At 40.4% G+C, this 19,952-nt stretch overlaps 1 protein-coding gene across 6 annotated transcripts in view; it reads left to right on the top strand.

Moving 5' to 3' along the window:
* LOC124140101 (neuroglian-like) overlaps positions 1–19,952 on the top strand; it is an 82,185-nt gene that overhangs the window by 19,625 nt on the left and 42,608 nt on the right. For 4 of the 6 annotated variants that reach the window (XM_046507474.2, XM_046507475.2, XM_046507473.2 and 1 more), the window contains exon 1: positions 3,415–3,696. The exons of the other annotated variants lie outside the window; for them this stretch is intronic. The gene's annotated coding sequence lies outside the window, so the exon portion shown is untranslated. Of the gene's footprint in view, positions 1–3,414; positions 3,697–19,952 lie in introns of those variants that run through there. 6 annotated transcript variants of the gene reach the window in all.

Genomic DNA, 19,952 nt, shown 5'->3' with positions numbered 1-19,952 from the left:
TTTGTCAGCACCATGACTCTGGACAATGCTTGTGGGTTTCACCAAAGTCGTAAAAAAAACGTCTGAGACATGCATCACTTCGGGCTTTCCTCCCACATAAAGCTGACACGTCGGGATGTAACTGGAATATACTGTTGTTCAAAGCGGTGTTTAGCCCAACTCACTCACACTCTCCATCCGTAGAACATACCTCTGTTACAAGGTATGCCACAGGGCACTGCACTAGTCAATGTAACTCATGCACTGCAGTAATGCAATGTTTCAGCTGGGATATGCACATCAGTGTTTACAAATCTATAGATGTGATATTGCCGATTATGGCGTGGAGCACATTTCCTCGCTATCATGCGCTGTGTCCTCCCCCATTTGGTCCTTGTTCGGCCACACATCCTCAGATATGGTGCCTCTACAGATACTCAATGTAATCAGCAAAGTGTTACACACTTTAAGTTCTCATTGAGTCTCACAGCATGCCTATCATTAAAGTGTAATTTGAGGAGATTTAGGAGAGGATGCCGGGCCATGTCAACAGGCTATCTATAGGTTAACTTGTCACTTGAACCAGGTTGGCATCTTAAATGCCAGCAATATTACTGTGGAGGTACGAGTGTAAAGTTCAAAGATGAAAACTTTAAAAATCAGATACTCTTTATCTCCTTTCTGTTAGCTCTATGAATTTTTTTGCACAGTTAAGTTGCAGCTACATATTTTCATGTTGAAATATCTGAGATGTCTCTCAGTATATGGCAGATTTGGTGGATTATCGGACATTAGCACACAAGACATGCAGAGTTAAGTCATCTCAAATCGGTTGTATTCTTCAAAATCAAACTACCTGCTGTAAAATTGTGGACTACATATCAAGGTGTGCTACAGTGCCATTGCACTATTTTTACAGTGTGACTCCAAACTGAGATTGGTATTCATTGTTGCAGAAATTGTTTCAGTAGATGCTATTACCTATTTTGTGTAATATTGTCATGTCTTTGACCTAGCCCAATTCTGTTCTTCACGCCAACCTTTGCCTTTTTATGCCTTACATTTCAGTGGTGGTGTCATGATGAGTAAATATTGTATGTAACTGACTCTGTGTGAGACATTGAGCCTCTGTTGAAGTCAGGGAATATTGGGTTGGACGGATCCAAGCTAGTTGCTGAGCTAATGATGCTCCTGAATGGAATGACACAGGCTATATCCGGCACTGTTTATTTTTTTCTCCCCCAGTACAGAGGTTACAATACATCTTGTTGACAGCTCCAACCTGTACCAACAATGCTGGTGATCTAACACAGACAGTGCTGATGAAACAAAGGTCACAACGAGGCAGTCGCAGTGCCATGTGAAACAAAAACGGACAAATCTGTGTGCAACTTGTGAAAATATGTCCAGGTTGTGTATTATGTTGCCCCAAAGTGGTGGAATGTTGAGACATTCTGAGAAGATGTTAGGACATTATGGGGTATTTGTTCTGTGCAGGGTGTGATACGGAGGGCAGGTGGAGGAGGAATAATTAACCCTGGCAGTAGGGCTGTGACGGGCCCAAATTTACTACCCAGGTACCCTCCACCCTAGCTATTACCTAACCCTACCTGGGTACCCGTTGTAGATATTTAGAGATAGGTACAAACTGTCCGATTTGGAAATGTTTGACCGTAGCCCTGGCAAAATGTATTTAGATACATGTGTAAAACAATCTGGTCATGCATACACTGATGTTTACTGCATGGAGTTTTATCTTTATTCAAACATATAAAAGTCAGAAGGGATGTGTGCATTGTCAGAAAGAAATGGGAACATTAGTGACTTGTATTGTAACCATAGAGTTTTAGATAATTTTTGTCATTAAAAAATATATCACATGACTTACTACGAGTCCAGGTAGTCCTGTGGGTACCCGGTACCTGCTCAGGACCCACCCGACCCAAGTACCCGAGTTACCCGTCCCAACGCTACCTGGCAGCGTGTCTGTGCAGCTTGTTTTATATCCACTCCTTTCCATAATGTGTGGTATTTTGGCGTTCTAAATTTATTTTTATATAAGTTTTACAATTCAAGAAACGAATAAGATCAGTGGATTTTTTTTTCAGTCTGACATTTTACATGAAACTGGAACAAATGTTGAAACATTCCAGAACATGTATATTATTTTGTAGGAGCATATGCAGTAGTTGTGCATTATTAATCAGGTTTAATTCTCCATTTTAGACTGCTAATTATGTCCCTTGCAGTTGAACCTTTCGGATACGGATACTGTTCTAACCATATTAACACTTGTATTCAACAAGAGCTAGCCAACCTACCTTGTTATCTTGTGACCATGTTATCTTTCAACATTTAGCCAATTAATTACCCTGACAAGGCTCAGTGACTTTGTCCCCTACCTGAGGCCGTAGGGAACATGCTTGTTTATGTACTGTGGCACGTGTCAGTGTGTGGGATGTGAAAGGTTGCAGGTCATGTGTCAGGGTCTGGGAATGGCAGCCCCAAGTGGCGTGTGTAAATGGTTAGGTAAACAGGAATAAAGTGGTTTTAATCATGGGTGTATCCCTCCTACAGTCAGTATGCAATGTTGTTTCCGAAAAGTAGAAATTGTACCATGATATGGTGAGAATATTGGTTCTGCTGGGAGCGTGTCGTGTCAAGACTGTTTTCCCATGTCAGTCATGCATGGGCTTTTGTATCACTTTCAATGTAGGGTCTTTGTCTAACCATCAGTGTTGATGTCATCATAAGACCACGTGTCAAGTATTTGGTATAATGCGTCAAGGAATTTATCAAAGCTTGGTATTATTATAATTCCAAAGGCTTTCTTTTTTAGTATTCAGTGTGCTTTATAATGTTTTGATACAATGATAATTTTCATAATGATAAAATAATTGCATAATATTGCTTTATGTCACTGCCTTTATTGTGCCGTTTTTGTGTAAGGTGTGATTTTGTTTGTTCGTTTGTTGTATAACGCCGCACTCAGCAATATTCCAACTATATGACAGAGGTCTGTAAATAATTAAGTCTGGACCAGACAATCCAGTGATTGAAATCTTGAGCATCGATCCAAGCATCAACCAAGTAAGTGAGCCAGACCACCGGATCCCGTTAGTCGCCTCTTACAACAAGCATGGGTTGCTGAAGACCAATTCTAACCCAGATCATCTTCATGGGTTGTTAGGTGTGAATCATAACAGATCAGTAAGTAGTGCCATGCTAGATCAGTAAGTAGTGCCATGCTATTTTCTGCAAGTGATTTCATATCAACCCTACCCAATTTGCCTCCGTATATTCAGATCCAAGCGGAAGGATGACAAATGATATTGTTTGCCTCAACCATTGGAAGTATTGATTTATTAGCACTTATTCTGAAACAGACCATAACCTAATTTAGACAGAGCATCAGCATTCAGTAGGCTGTTCCATTCTATGAGCAGCTTCCCTCCGCTAACCAGGAATGGCTAGAATTGGCACCGGGCATATTGAGAGATCGTTAAGTCAGTGAGGGTAGCAGTGTAGAGGTAGGTGGTTGATCCTTGTGGGGGACAGTCTGGTGGAGTGTTTCCAGACTAGGACAGACAGACACACTTACGGATTACCTGGCCTTTGTACTCTTGTGTTAGATGTGATAGGTTCTGTGGAGCTAGCAGCAGAATTCAGGCAGGAAGTGGAAGGAAGAGCGAGGTGGCCAGTAAGATTGTTTGACAGGTATGTGTGTGCAAATGTATTTTTGCTTGTCTGAGTAACAGATGGGAGACTCTTAGTAACAGATGAGCAGAGGAAACTGATGGAATGTACTATTTGTTGATATTTCACGATTTAAAACATACAGTAAGGAAAGCTGCTTAGCAATGATAATTAGACAACATATATACTCTTTTTTATGGGTAATTGATATTTAAAAATATAGAGTTTGTGTGACCAGCTGAAATGCCTGACCATTAGCTACAAGTGGATGTCCCGAGCTGATGTCATGGGTGGCGTTGGGGGCTGGTGACACAGCATGGGCATTACTCAGTGCCAGTGTACGTCATTATGTTAATGTCACTGTGCATCTACCGCTGCCTCCTCCATCCAGCAGACCTGCGCCATACTCTAACACAACTAAGAAGAACCCAGCTTCCATTGATTATGCTGGGGGAACCCACAGTCTTCCTGAATCAGTCAGAGACTAGTATTGATCTCTCGCTGCTGCAGGTTGCCTGATTCTCGTGTGTCTGCTTCGACATGTCCTGAATATTTCAGTGATTCTCCTCATTTTTACTCAGTCCAATTTAGATATTGTCTTGCCCTGACTGTGGTTTATGAGTTTATTAATTCATTTTCCTTCTTACAAGTGATTATTGTTCACATTGCATTACCGTTCATGTGATGGATCTGGGAGATAGGTGGCAGCAAGGTCCTAGATCAAGAGAGCTTCCCCAAGCACTGTAATCTTCAATATTGCTCTCTTCTGGTATGTACAGATGAGATGGAATACATTCAACATGTATGCTTTCACAGATCATACTACATAACAGTGTTTCCAACTAAACGAAAATATATAATATTCTTATTGGAAATAATAAATCATGAATTAAAATATTTTGTCATCAATAAACTACAGTGATGTATGCTGGACTTGGTTAATTCAGCAAATTAAATCAAATCTAGGAAAAATAAAGTCAATTGTTTTTACTTTTTAATTTCGCCAGTGATAATCATAATGTCGAAAAATGAAACCTCATGCAAAATATTCATTCCTGGTACGAACTCTTTCACTAGAAAACACATTTTGCAGAACCTTGGAACATTGTGGTGATCACCTCGTATCACCTCGTTACTGGAAAGTCATAAGAGACAGGAAGAAGCAGGCTGCCACATCTGCTTGTTGCACTGGCTAATCATTATGTCTTCTTTTTTGCACGTTTTGAATTAATCGGTCCATTATGATAATGAATTTGGTAACCAGTGCTTTCTGACAGCTGTATGAATTCACCAGGGCTATCAGGAATGGCAGTTGTTTGCTTATCAAAGTCAGTTTCCATGCAGATTTAGCATATGTTTAGCGATGCTTCTGCTTGCTCTGTGGCAGTGTCCGCTTCTATACCAGGGCCAACTTGCATGAGTCTCCGTGTCCAGGCTATTGTATAGAATTGACACCAGTCAGGTATCCCTTTGACGCAGTTGTTATATTCCCTCCATCATTCACTAGCCATTTGAAATTTTAACATTTGAGTAATTTTGAGTAATTTTGTATAAGGAAGTTGAGATTCACATGAAGGAGAAGGCCTGGGTTCGATTCCCCACATTGTGAAGCTCATGTCTGGTGTCCCCTGCCTTGATAATGTTGGAATATACTCATTCACTCTGTGACCTACTCATTGACAGCTATTTGATTGGTTGGGATAGGTTAATCCAAAGATTCCTGGAAAGACTAGATCTTTGACTAGATCTGCAGACTGTTTGAGTGACAAATTCAATTCACAATTGTTCATGGCACTCTAGTTCTAAACTACCAGACATGGCACTCCCATCACCCTGCCAGACACAATGCATGGCACTCCCATCACCCTGCCAGACACAATGCATGGCACTCCCATCACCCTGCCAGACACAATGCATGGCACTCCCATCACCCTACCAGACACAATGCATGGCACTCCCATCACCCTGCCAGACACAATGCATGGCACTCCCATCACCCTGCCAGACACAATGCATGGCACTCCCATCACCCTGCCAGACACAATGCATGGCACTCCCATCACCCTGCCAGACACAATGCATGGCACTCCCATCACCCTGCCAGACACAATGCATGGCACTCCCATCACCCTGCCAGACACAATGCATGGCACTCCCATCACCCTACCAGACACAATGCATGGCACTCCCATCACCCTGCCAGACACAATGCATGGCACTCCCATCACCCTGCCAGACACAATGCATGGCACTCCCATCACCCTGCCAGACACAATGCATGGCACTCCCATCACCCTGCCAGACACAATGCATGGCACTCCCATCACCCTGCCAGACACAATGCATGGCACTCCCATCACCCTGCCAGACACAATGCATGGCACTCCCATCTCCCTACCAGACACAATGCATGGCACTCCCATCACCCTGCCAGACACAATGCATGGCACTCCCATCACCCTGCCAGACACAATGCATGGCACTCCCATCACCCTGCCAGACACAATGCATGGCACTCACATCTCCCTACCAGACTCAGTCTGTGGTGGTATAAGATGATTCAAGACTTCTACTACAGACAGGCGTGGCAGGTGTGCTTGGCATGGAACCCATCCAAGGAATGTGTGCAGTTTGATAATTACCAAGTCAGCAGTTTGAAGCAGCTACCTACTGGCTCCACAGACAGGTGTATGGAGGAGGCAGGGGACCCCTGCTTCTCACAGTTCTGTTGAATAACCACTCAAAATAGTCTTGCCGGAATGCAGGAGTAGGTCACCGCAACACGATAGGGTTCAAGCAGATACCGTGAAGGGAAGAAATGTTGACTACAACAATGATGACTGCTGTGCTACCTGCAACTGTTCCAGTGTGCACTACTGCATGTGGTGTTACACCGGTGATAGTCATTGATGATTTCTTGTGACATTGAGGGATGTTGGTATAGGTCAGGTCCCCATCCAAGCTCGGCAGACTTAGGATTGATCGTGTGCATGATCTCACCTCATGTGCACCTCTAAATTGGATACTTCATTAACAAATTGATAGATTAGACCACCCGTACACTTTCTCAGATGCAGCTTAATGTTACATGCCTCTACATATCAGCCAGATCAGTCACACTTGCCTCTTAGAAGAAACTGCCGTCATATGGCTGGATTTTTGCTGTGCGCGGTGTTAAAGAACAAACAAACCAAACAAACGTAGAAGAACTGAGTCTGTGGAGGAGCCAAACATCATCAGGGTCACCATACGACTCCACTACAAAATATATCACGTGGATACATTTTGTCCCGAATATTGACAGTGTGAACTCTCCGTCTAATAGACGGCACTTATTTCTATTCTCCAGTGGCACCATACACCATGCATTAAAGAAGTTAAGCATATGCTATTGATGGGCTGAGCTTTTACAGAAACTCTTGATCCTACTGTTGGCAGCATGGTTCAATTGATGAAACAGATGGACTTGAGATATATCCAAGTATACAGTATATAGACATAGTTTGATATAAATAGCACTGGAGCAGCACAAGGACAGGCTGTTCAGCCTGCTCTGTGTTCGAGCTTGTCTTGATCCTTTTCTATCTTATAATTGTAATATTGATATTGTCCCCGTTCTTGCGAGGAACAAACTATAGATCTGTAATGTCATGTGTTAAAGTAAGTATTATACAAGGAATATGGATATGTGAGTAGTAAACATTCAAGATATATCACACTTAATTACAGTTGTGCGGACAAAGTAATGACAATACTGGATTACTTGAGGTCAGTTCCTGGTTGAAGGCATAGCTGGTGAAAAGTGCCATCAAAACCCATGTACCTCCACTCTCTGTCACATTCCCTGCCAATATTCCTGTGTTAGTATTGTCACGGGCACTGTGAACTGAGTAACATTCATACAGTCAGCCTGACAGCCATTGGTTTGAGTTGTACACATCATGTCTGTGTTGCAATGTCATCCAGGGCCCTACCCAGTCAACCGTGACTCTATACACAGTTGCACGGTGAGGGGATCATGGCAACATACTGCCTGTTGTATGTGGGAGACGCCATCTTCCTTGCAGATAGTCAAAAACAAGCATCTGCCTATTGATGAAGTTGGAGGTCATTGATCAAAGATATTTTGTGGGGAATGCAGCAAAAGTAAACATGTTGTGTAGAACTGCAACAACTCTGACAAAGGCGTTTATTGTATTTTTATCAAGCAAAAAAATTGAGTGAAATGTTCAGTAAGATTGATTGAAATGTTCTGGTAGATATTGATATATTGATATAATAAAGAGGTTTAAGTTATTATGTATATAAGTACAATAGCATAAGTATAGCCTGGCAAATTGATCTATGCAGACCATTGGGATTGGTGATATGTGTGTTTTTGTATATGTGATGTTAGCAACTCAATTGATGTTCAGCTGCCACATGAATATTATTTTTGTAGATTCAGTTTGCAAATGGAAAAAAAGAACATATTGTAGTTTCATGATGGTCGGTATTTCTTTTCTTCTCAGGCTACTGTTTCAGTTACTATGTGCGAGATACAACTGTACTTACTGTATATAGGGGAGGTGTGATAGCCTAGTGGTTTTAGTGGTTTGCTTGTCACGCCGAAGACCCCGGTTCCATTCTCCACATTAGTACAATGTGTGAAGCCCATTTCTGGTGTCCCCCCACCGTGATATTGCTGAAATATTCCTAAAACGGTGTAAAATGATACTCACTGACTACAGTATACAGGTCTGAAGCAACCCATGCTTATCATACTGATGTGGTCAGGCAGGGTGACTTGGTCGTTGCATGTTATATCCCAATTGTGTGGATAGATGTTCATGTCAGTCACTGAATTATCAGGTCCAGACTTGATTATTGAAAGACCTCCATCATATTGCTGGAATATTGCTGAGCGGGGCATTAAGAAACAAACAAATCTAACTATGTCTAAAAATGTGCGCCACTGCTTCAAGTACAGCAGTACTTATCACAGAGTGTATAACTAGAACTGATGGGCTTCAAAGTAAGGACTGAGCACATTCTTTACATTTCCCTCCAACCAGAATATACACATGGTGCTATCTTCTGCCGCTGCAAGGGGGAAACCGATAGGCTCAGTGATAAGGAAGATTTGTGATTTAGATAGGCTTCCTCCTGAGAACTTAATAAAAATTCTTCCTTGTAATACAATCTTGTTCTTATCTGAAATAAAAAAGAAGATACACATTAAGAAATGTTTTCAATTTTTAGCTGAAATAGGATGACTCATGTTAATCCATGTCTTTAGCCAGTTTGAACGACAGCAAGTTGGATAGGGGGGACAGTCTGTTTTGTCAAACTTGAGAAAGGTTAAGTGTGACTTACCTGAATTGAATCACTGGAAAGTGTATATTGCCATTGCTTGACTTGAATGAAAACTGTTATCACAAGTTAGCATTAAAGCACCATGTTCAAATAGGGTATGTGACTTATTAGATTTGGAAGAAGGAAATGATGGTCTCATTGGCTAGATGATGATCAAAGGGTTATTATGCCACACAGAAACTATATCGAACATGGTAACACATTCACACAGCTACATCAGAAGGTGTCTGCAGGCTTAATAAGTTACTGCTAAAGAATTGTAGAATGTGGCAGAATTTGAATTTGATGTAAACCTGTTGGTCTGGAAACCCAGTTTTCCAGGCAAAGATCATCAGGAGCATCTACATCAAAAGGACTCATCGCAGTGATCTTGACAATTTCCCCAGGAACAGTACTGTCTGGCTGAGTGGAGGTTTACTGTGTTTTCATGTTGGTCATGGAAATCCAAAACATACCAGAACCATGAGTGTTTTATCACCAGCAAAGCCTAGTATCGTGGGAGGGACCTGTGCAGACAATGCATGTGGCTCAAGGGTTCATTGTATATGCTGGTATCACCGCTTGGGACACTAATCCTGGCCAAAAGACCAATTGATTGACTAGATTAGAACAGTTTGTACTACAACGTGTGAACTCCTGAACTATATTGAGGAGACAAGGTGATCAATGGGGAGATTATTAGAGAGATCCCACACACTGAAGGACATGGATTTAGCTTATCGGAGCTCAGAGGAGCAATTGACACTCAAAGGCCTGGCAAAGATCTTGGCATTACCTGCTGGACTCTTGATTGAATATTGTAATAGAATCCTATACCCAATTTGAGCATTATGCAAGTGGGTGAGAGATGTCCGGAAACCTCCATATCTGCATTCTACATACCTGTACATGTGTCATTAGAAGAGCTGGGGTATCAGCAAGTTAACTGAGTTTCACTCAATACTTTACAGGGTTGGACCTTGACTTACGAAAGTGGGAATCCAGGGTCCCTGCAGGCAATTTGAGGGTCCTGTGAAGTGAGGAAGTGGTGTAGTGTACTGTATGTCTTGATAATTACTTTTGAGCCAGGAATGAATCAGTGATCATGTGGACAGTAGTCATGATTGATGGAGGAAATGACTGACAACCATAACTGCTCTTGATGCACTGTAGGTACAATGAATATAATTGTGCATCCGTTAGGATGCAGTATGTTCTTTTTCTGCTACCAATCTCAACATTTGTGCATCACATAAAAACCCAAGTTCATCTATCAAATTCTTATGATGTTGTTGTCCATCATATGGTTTGATTCTTTACGCATGCATATTCAGGGATTCATCTAGGTGTTCTCAGAGGCAGATATTCAAGCCAAAGTCAACAGTAGAAGTTGGTGAAAACTCCCAATTTGTGAATTTGAAATTTCCCAAATGTTTTGGATTATAACTGTTAAGTTTAACTGCGCAAAGGTGATTTGTCTTTTACTGATAAACTAGGACAAATAAAGAGGTTAATGCTTTTTTATGTAAACTTGATTTCTTTGAATGCAATCCTAAGTTTGAAACAGAATGTTGCTTTTTTTCTCATTCATCCTGCCGCAGGCACTTAATTTGAAATCCTTTGTAAATCAAGACTGAAGAAAAGGAAGAGCTTTTCATCACCACAGATGGTCCGTGGGTAATGTTTATTTTGACTTGGTCCTTTCAACAATAAAAACATTGAGTGTTATCCTGTGAAGTACATCTGGTAAGATATTCAAGAACTGATGTCAGTCAAGTTGGTTGCTTGAGACCCAATGGTACCATATCTTATCCATGTAAATTAGCATCTCTGCATAATGCTAAATAATGCTAAGTAATATCTTAAATCAGGTTTTCCATGGCTGATAATATTTACCACATTACAAACATCAGTGTGCAAGTTTGAAAGTTCAACATTTTAGTAACATTGAGATGCAATATATTTGAAAGTAACATATTCATTATGAGCCTGATGGAAGGGCCAAGTTCCGTTGTATTGAGGATGGTATTCCTAAAATGAGGAACAGGATGGGGCGTTCCTGCTGCCAGGGATCGCCAGGTAATGGGTGTTCTCCCTTGACCTATATCCTACTTCTGACACTGGCAACTTCCCCAGGAACAGAAGCCATCTGGAAGCCATATTGAATAATCATTGTTACCAAGACTGGGATTTGATGAGATACAAGTGGGCGGCAAGTACGAGGACAGAATGTAGTTTCACTGTTAGTGGGGAAAACCACATCTCCTATGTCACATGACCAAACTTATCGCTACTTGATCTGCACAATGAGTTTGTATTTGTCGGTGTATTTCTGCAGTGTGTACATAATAACACAGAAGAAGGTTCTGATTGGACCTCTGTTTTTATTTTATGTGATGTAGCACTGTGGTTAAAGCATTTTCTTGTCATGCCGTTGAAATGGGTTCTATTCCTCAGATGTATAAAGCTCATTTCTCATGATCCCCGCCATAATGTTGCTAATATTTCTAACAGAGGCATAAAACCCAACTCACTCACTATCAGCTGAAGTAGTACTGCTTTTGCCCAGAATACCTTCATGACTTTTAATCTTCACATCAGTTGGTAACAGTTGTTTTTTTTCTCTTCCTGTTAAAATGTTTGTCTTGTTCAATGATTCAGGAATGTGACAAGTATACAAAAAGAATTGTGCATGTGAACAATTGTTGTTTATGTAATTCTACAGTACATTATGAGATGTAGACAACTGTAAGTCTGCAAGGATGGTGGTTAACAATGATGACCCAACTGAAGCCCCTGTTATGAATGTAATCATAACAATGATACAAAACAATGGTAGCTATGTGGAAGCCATCCCTGTGTCGGCAAGGGTTTAGCCTGCACAGGACACCAGCAGTGATGCCCATCACTGACTGGGATCCCTCGTAATCTTTGATTGATGCCGAACGCTCTCACTTCATTTGATTGTTGTAGAGACACAGATTTGTGTAGCCCATGCTACATCAACTGAATATAAGACACAATGATGTGCCATTAATCTTCTTGTCCAGTGACTCACCAAGTAAGTGAATCTCTCAGGGACACAAAGCTAATGAATATTGAGTTGCTTGGGGTGCTTGCCTGTCTGCTGATGACATTTGGTATTCCTCATGATGATTCTCCTTTTTAGGGAGTTTCCCCATTTCAAAGATCAAGAAACAACATTATGTATAATCCTTTTTCTGAAAAGCCTCTCATTGATGCTACCCACATCCATTTATAGAAGGAGTTGTCTGAAATGTACAGTATCCATAGCAACTCCACTGAACCTTGATGTTTCAACATAGATTGTTCCAAGGCTAATGTCACAGGCAGAAATTACACTTGATCATGCTGTATTATGCTGCAGGAGCAGGGTGTGAATCACACATGTTGCAAATACATTTTCAGTCTTTGTCACCAAAATTTGCATAAAATCAATAGGTGTCTAAATGACAATGTTGATTTGAACAACTACAACCATTACTCACAGCTTGGAACATATGGCGATCATTGATCGTGGCAGAGTGGAGTAACGAGTCCATCCCCTGCATTTACATTGTCAACACGTCGCCTTAGATCACCCTGACCAACCCGCCCCTCCCACAGTTCTTTGTCACTTGTGATGCAGATGTTGTCCTTAATTCTGTGCCGGCAACGTTCATGTCGTAAATGTTCTTCACTTTCTTCTTTGTTCCTCTGAAGTGGAAGAAAATTAAAAAAGGAGAGGGAACATTTATCTCCTTGAATTATTGCCTCCAAGCACAGTTATCCCAGAGAAGGTAATCAGTGAGTTACCACCAGTGGAAGAAGAGCAGGGCTATACACAGGTGTAAGGGACACGGTCGTCACACAGGCCTTGTCTTTGTGGGTTACACAGAGTATTGCTGGTTGATGTTCCATATGCCCCCATGACAAATATATTATCAAGCATGTTGTCAGTTTTACTGAGTATGTAATCACAAAAGAGTCCAATGTTAAAATAGGGAGTGTATTCAGGGTTCTATTATTGGTTAAAATAGGTTGTGTATTCAAGGTTCTATTATTGGTTAAAATAGGGAGTGTATTCAGGGTTCTATTATTGGTTAAAATAGGTAGTTTATTCAGGGTTCTATTATTGGTTAAAATAGGGAGTGTATTCAGGGTTCTATTATTGGTTAAAATAGGTAGTGTATTGAGGGTGCTATTATGCGTTAGAATAGGTAGTGTACTCTCGGTGCTATTATTGGTTAAAATAGGTAGTGTACTCTCAGGGCTATTATTGGTTAAAATAGGTAGTTTATTCAGGGTTCTATTATTGGTTAAAATAGGCAGTGTATTCAGGGTTCTATTATTGGTTAAAATAGGTAGTGTACTCAGGGTTCTATTATTGGTTAAAATAGACAGTGTACTCAGGGTTCTATTATTGGTTAAAATAGGTAGTTCATTCAGGGTTCTATTATTGGTTAAAATAGGTAGTTCATTCAGGGTTCTATTATTGGTTAAAATAGGCAGTGTACTCAGGGTTCTATTATTGGTTAAAATAGGCAGTGTACTCAGGGTTCTATTATTATTTAAAATAGGTAGTTTATTAAGGGTTCTATTATTGGTTAAAATAGGTAATGTACTCAGGGTTCTATTATTGGTTAAAATAGGCAGTGTATTCAGGGTTCTATTATTGGTTAAAATAGGTAGTGTACTCAGGGTTCTATTATTGGTTAAAATAGACAGTGTACTCAGGGTTCTATTATTGGTTAAAATAGGTAGTTCATTCAGGGTTCTATTATTGGTTAAAATAGGTAGTTCATTCAGGGTTCTATTATTGGTTAAAATAGGCAGTGTACTCAGGGTTCTATTATTATTTAAAATAGGTAGTTTATTAAGGGTTCTATTATTGGTTAAAATAGGTTATGTACTCAGGGTTCTATTATTGGTTAAAATAGGTAGTGTACTCAGGGTTCTATTATTGGTTAAAATAGGTAGTTAATTCAGGGTTCTATTATTGGTTAAAATAGGTAGTTAATTCAGGGTTCTATTATTGGTTAAAATAGGTAGTTAATTCAGGGTTCTATTATTGGTTAAAATAGGTAGTGTATTGAGGGTTCTATTACCGTATTTTCTTGAGTATAGTGCGCACCCATGTATAATGCGCACCTCCCTCTAGCGGGTTCAATATTTTGGAAAAAAAGAAATTTGAATATTATGCGCAAAAAAAATTTACACCGTACCCTTTCAGCGAAGTCCGGCAAACGAACGGGTGCTGAGAAACTTCGTCAGTACAAATTCGAATACATGTTTATTTACCGTTTAAATAGTATTTATTGTTCTGCTAGGCATTGTTTTATATCTAGGGATTAAGATTACGTGATCGCGAGAATTTCATGTTGGCATAGAATCGTCAAACAAAAACAAATATGACTTTTAACGAGTCAAAGTATGTCATTTATGATATATGTATCCATTCTCTGTCAACTAAAGTTCATTTCAAGGCGTCAATAGCGGTATTCTGACCGTTGTTGCTGTTAATAACGGTGAGTTGTGCGATCTTCCGATCGCTTCACACACGATTACACCGAAATTAATAAAAACAATATTATGAGGAATTTTGAATAAAATTAATGAAGTAAGTGACAAACATAAGTCCAGATATACAAAGAACACTTTTTATAGCCAGACAGTGTAATTACATAATTATTTTGCGTACTTCGGTATGGATTTGTTGACATGGTATTTCCGGTGTTTCGTGCATCCAAACTCATAATTCGTGTATAATGCGCACCCCCTTCTACACAGCTGTGTTTTTTCGAAAAAAAGTGTGCACTATACTCAAGAAAATACGGTATTGGTCAAAATAGGCAGTGTATTCAGGGTTCTATTATTGGTTAAAATAGGTAGTGTACTCAGGGTTCTATTATTGGTTAAAATAGGCAGTGTATTCAGGGTTCTATTATTGGTTAAAATAGGTAGTTTATTCAGGGTTCTATTATTGGTTAAAATAGGCAGTGTATTCAGGGTTCTATTATTGGTTAAAATAGGCAGTGTACTCAGGGTTCTATTATTGGTTAAAATAGGTAGTTTATTCAGGGTTCTATTATTGGTTAAAATAGGTAGTTCAGTCAGGGTTCTATTATTGGTTAAAATAGGTAGTTCATTCAGGGTTCTATTATTGGTTAAAATAGGTAGTTCATTCAGGGTTCTATTATTGGTTAAAATAGGTAGTTCATTCAGGGTTCTATTATTGGTTAAAATAGGCAGTGTACTCAGGGTTCTATTATTGGTTAAAATAGGTAGTTTATTCAGGGTTCTATTATTGGTTAAAATAGGTAGTTCATTCAGGGTTCTATTATTGGTTAAAATAGGTAGTTCATTCAGGGTTCTATTATTGGTTAAAATAGGTAGTTCATTCAGGGTTCTATTATTGGTTAAAATAGGCAGTGTACTCAGGGTTCTATTATTGGTTAAAATAGGTAGTTTATTCAGGGTTCTATTATTGGTTAAAATAGGCAGTGTACTCAGGGTTCTATTATTGGTTAAAATAGGTAGTTTATTAAGGGTTCTATTATTGGTTAAAATAGGTAATGTACTCAGGGTTCTATTATTGGTTAAAATAGGTAGTTTATTCAGGGTTCTATTATTGGTTAAATAGGTAGTGTATTCAGGGTTCTATTATTGGTTAAAATAGACAGTGTATTCAGGGTTCTATTCTACTATTAGGGATGAATGTTGGAACAGGACATGGATTATTTTTTGCATGTTCTTCCTTTTGTACTGCTAGTATGAGTCTGAGTGACCTGGGGGCCTGTGTGGAGCCACTGACTTGCTCCCATGGTGGAAGTGGGCGTGGCACCCTGTTGACTCATGTCAGCTGGTAGGAGTGTCGACCCAAGATTTGAAGGAACCATCCTGGTGAAGATTTGACTGTAAGCAGTTTGGTGGATGGGATTCTGAGTTGAATACTAGTGTTGAGAGTTGAAGATATATATGGACATATTTATGAACACATGTAAGCTTCGGGACCTCCTTATGATGGGAAGTGAGATGTGTCGAAGGACAGGAGGAGATATAAGAAACCATCCCATAAATGCTGTTCATGTGGACAGATTTAATAACTGAAAAGCTTTTATTTCCAATCATCAGGATGACTCATGGAGGGTTGAGTGGGTGGAATGACCAGTGCAGCTTGACTCACAAACTTTGCATTTGGATATTGGCTTTATTAGCCTCAGGTGTCATATATTATACCACCTACAGTGTGGGTATATATTTTTCATTCAATGCAGATAATTGGTGTTTTATGCTTGTGATAAATTTCTTGTATGAGGGGATAAATTATGAATTTGGATGTCATTGTTATTATTTATGGCTGTCTCTGATAAAGTTTGTTGTTTAGTTAACTCCTTTTGGCAAGATTTCTTGATGCAATCATTTTTGTCTGGACAAGTCAGTTGGTTGTAAGAAGGTCCATGATAAAAGAAGGCACTACTTGAACCGTGGTACAAGGAAGATGTCAGCATGGTTGGCAGACTGAGGGATGTGCCACTGAAGGTGTGAAGAGCATTCTGTGAGGACACATTCATAACACGATAGCTGCAATTTGCATCATTCAGTTAATTTTTCCGACCACAGCCACTCTATGCAGGGAGTTGCCACGACTGGTAGGCGGCAATCACCACTAATACTGCTGTACACAGGCGCCATTTGCCAAGCTGTGGTAGGTGTGAGGGTTGATGAGGTAATTGGCCTAACTCAAGTTGTTACCTCAGTTCTGTGTAGTGGAGGTGTGTAAGTGCCAGATGCACACTGTGAGTCACAACAATTGTAAGATGGACAAAGGATGCATCAGGTTACATAGCATTTCATTGCAGCAGCCTTCTCACGGCTGTGTGGCCACACTGGATGCAACAACGGAAAGGTTATCTCCCAGACACAGGGCTCGTGATTCCCTGGTATTTATTCATGAGAAACACACCCTGCAAGATACCAGGAATCCCAGGGAAACAAAAGACAGATAATATATAAACATACATGCTTTATTTTGCAGATAAAATTAAAATATGCTGATAATAAATTCATGGATTTCAATTTAACCAGAAAATATCATTTGCTTTTTTACATATCTTGGCTTTCCAATTTGAAGTGGGTGAAAGTTGAGACTGCAGGTAATGGGTGCTTGTGTATTATGGCTTGTTGTGACTGCATGTAACCAAAGTACTACACATTAAGAGCATTGTGGAGGTCAAGTGTCCAGATGGCAGCACTTGATTGCTCCCATGCCTCTTCAAGTGGTCACATGGTCATCATAACTGTACCATCAAAGTGACCCGGCCAGATGACAACACTGGCCAAATGGCCAGGGAATATGGCCATGTTTGCCTACTGGTGTCTTAGTAGGACCTAAATGTCCCAGGGCAGTAAAGCATGGAATATATTGATGAGGAAAAGATACCAAGGTCAGGGTATTCTGAGTGGCTGGGGAGATATGGGAGATATCACCCCTGTTGTATTGACCTATGGATCCTGGGTGAGGACTATGAGATGTCATCAAGATAGCATTGGTGCAATATTGAGAATCAGTTCTCTTGAAGCCAACACAATAAAGATTAAGAGATATCATCAGGAGGTATTGTAGTCCCTTCCTCAGTAGGACTGGAGTTATTAGTGACAGTTACTGATGATGCCCTTGGGCCGAGCCAGCACCTGCTGAGAGAGCCCTGTCCCATGTGGCTATAGGCTGTAGATAGTACAGTGTCCTTTTACAAGTATAAATAGGTGTTGAAGGGATCATTCTGAGGATGATACAGGCTTGGACTAATTGGTTAAGGTAGGTAGTCAGTTGACATGTTAGGATTTTGCCTGCTTTTTCTTAAGAAGGTACATAGAGGGATTGGTTTGAGTTCTGCCAAAACTCAACTCATCTCAAGAAAAATAAAAGGCTTTCATTGCAGGCAGGTTAAACAGGCATGCAGTGACAAGACCAAGATGTCCAAAGACATTTCAGAATCTGTGTACAGGACAGGCTTACTTTAAGATCCGGCGGGGGAGGGGGGTGGGACATGGTATTGCTTAATCAGATAAACATGTGTACACCATTGAGTTGAAATATTTCCTGAACGAATGGTTCACCTGGTATCCATTGCTGATATCATTGAGTGGATTCACCTGGGTGCTCATCTTGTCCGATTGATACACGGTTGTACACATGCTGCTGCTTCCAGTTTGGCCTTTTTCTATAACCGTCTGAAGGTTGTTCATGTGATCATTGTCTTTTGACCAGTCTCTTTTATTCACTGTCTTCACACTGAGCTGTCAGAATTACTTACCTATCTGTCTATTTTGTAACACTTTCACTGGTATATCCTTTATGTATCACATTGGCTATTTTTGGGAGAAAGTTTTAAGATAATTATATCTTGACCTACAGACAATAAGTAATAAGTAGTTCATATTCTGGATGCCTCATGTAGTTGGTTACCATCTAAACATCAACTTTCCCCTATATATTTGTTTAGTTATTTGATTGTGCTATTCCCAAGAATTTGGTCAACTAATCTTTGCTGTCATTAAATCAGTTGATCGTCTTTTTTTCGCCAGCTCTGACTTCAGTAGAATTTGGAACCAAGTTTATGAACCTGTTGTGAATATATTTCATGATGATGCATTTAGCATGTACCAGCTGTGACCACCAGCAGAGAACTGGTGTTTGAGTGCTGTCACAAACACTGCTGCAGTACATGTGGGCAAATGTTATTGACTCATGGTGTAGAGTACAGTTGTATGTGGTCACTGCAGCAAAAGGTGTGGAATTGTGTACTATAGAACTGTAACCAGCTCGCCTCTGAACAGCACTAGAGACAGTGGACAAGTCCACTCAAAGGTGCACCAAATTGGTTCCTCTTTAGATTGTTGGTAAACTCAATCTTGGCTGTACATTTTGGAGTTGGAAAGTGCATGCTTTCATTGTTCAAATCATATGTTCTTGTGATAGACATTAGCAGATGTGAGCTTGAGTACAAGGTAAAGGCATCTCTCTGACTGAAAGCCAAGGTGAAACATCATTTATCCTTAACCCAAACAAGACAAGTGTGGGTCTGTTTGTTCAACAGGAAGGGCATCTAGTTTTGAGAGTTGTTCCACCCTTGACATGTGTTTGAAGTGGCAGTTATCACTGCTGTGGTGTTTGACCCAAGCCAGACAGGGGTGAACATGTCTTGTGTTAATTGCAACCACCTATCTGGACTGACAGGCACTGGGATCTGTTTCACAATATGAGAACAAAATATTATCAGCAGGCTTACCCTTGAATAGGTTGAATGTGGAGGTTGCAGATGTAAATGAATTCTATTAGGCAATGTTGTCTATTGTCCTCATGTACAGTATAAGTGTTGTAGCAGGACGACCCATGAAGATAGAATGTGTAGAATAGGTCTTCAGCAACCCTTGCTTGCCATAAAAGGCGACTATGCTTCTCGTAAGAGGCGACAAACGGGATCAGGTAGTCAGACTTGCTGACTTGGTTGATGCATTTCATTGTATCCCAATTGCCTGGATCGATGCTCATGATGTCAATCACCAGATTATAGCTAGTATTGCTGGGTGTGGCATTAAACAACAAACAATACGTCAGTAGCTGGACAGGACAGGACAGGACAGGACAGGGGAGGGGAGACCATGAGCGTATCACTGACCCCACTTCCCAGTGCCATGGCTAACAGGCTTGTGTACAACATCCTCCTGTAGCAGTGCAGGACTGCATGTTATTCATCACTTATCCCAGTGTTGCCAGGGTAACCATCGTTGTGCAGTACAGGACTGCTTGCCCTTCATCACTTATCCCAGTGTTGCCAGGGTAACCATCGTTGTGCAGTACAGGACTGCTTGCCCTTCATCACTTGTCCCAGTGTTAACGTTGCCAGGGTAACCCATCCTGGTGCAGTTCAGGACTGCGC

This window comes from Haliotis rufescens, unplaced genomic scaffold (assembly GCF_023055435.1).
Source record: "Haliotis rufescens isolate VD_foot unplaced genomic scaffold, xgHalRufe1.0.p SCAF_22, whole genome shotgun sequence".
Classification (NCBI taxonomy): Eukaryota; Metazoa; Mollusca; class Gastropoda; order Lepetellida; family Haliotidae; genus Haliotis; species Haliotis rufescens.
Note: the sequence above shows the minus strand (reverse complement) of the source record. Positions and strands in the feature narration are given on the sequence as shown.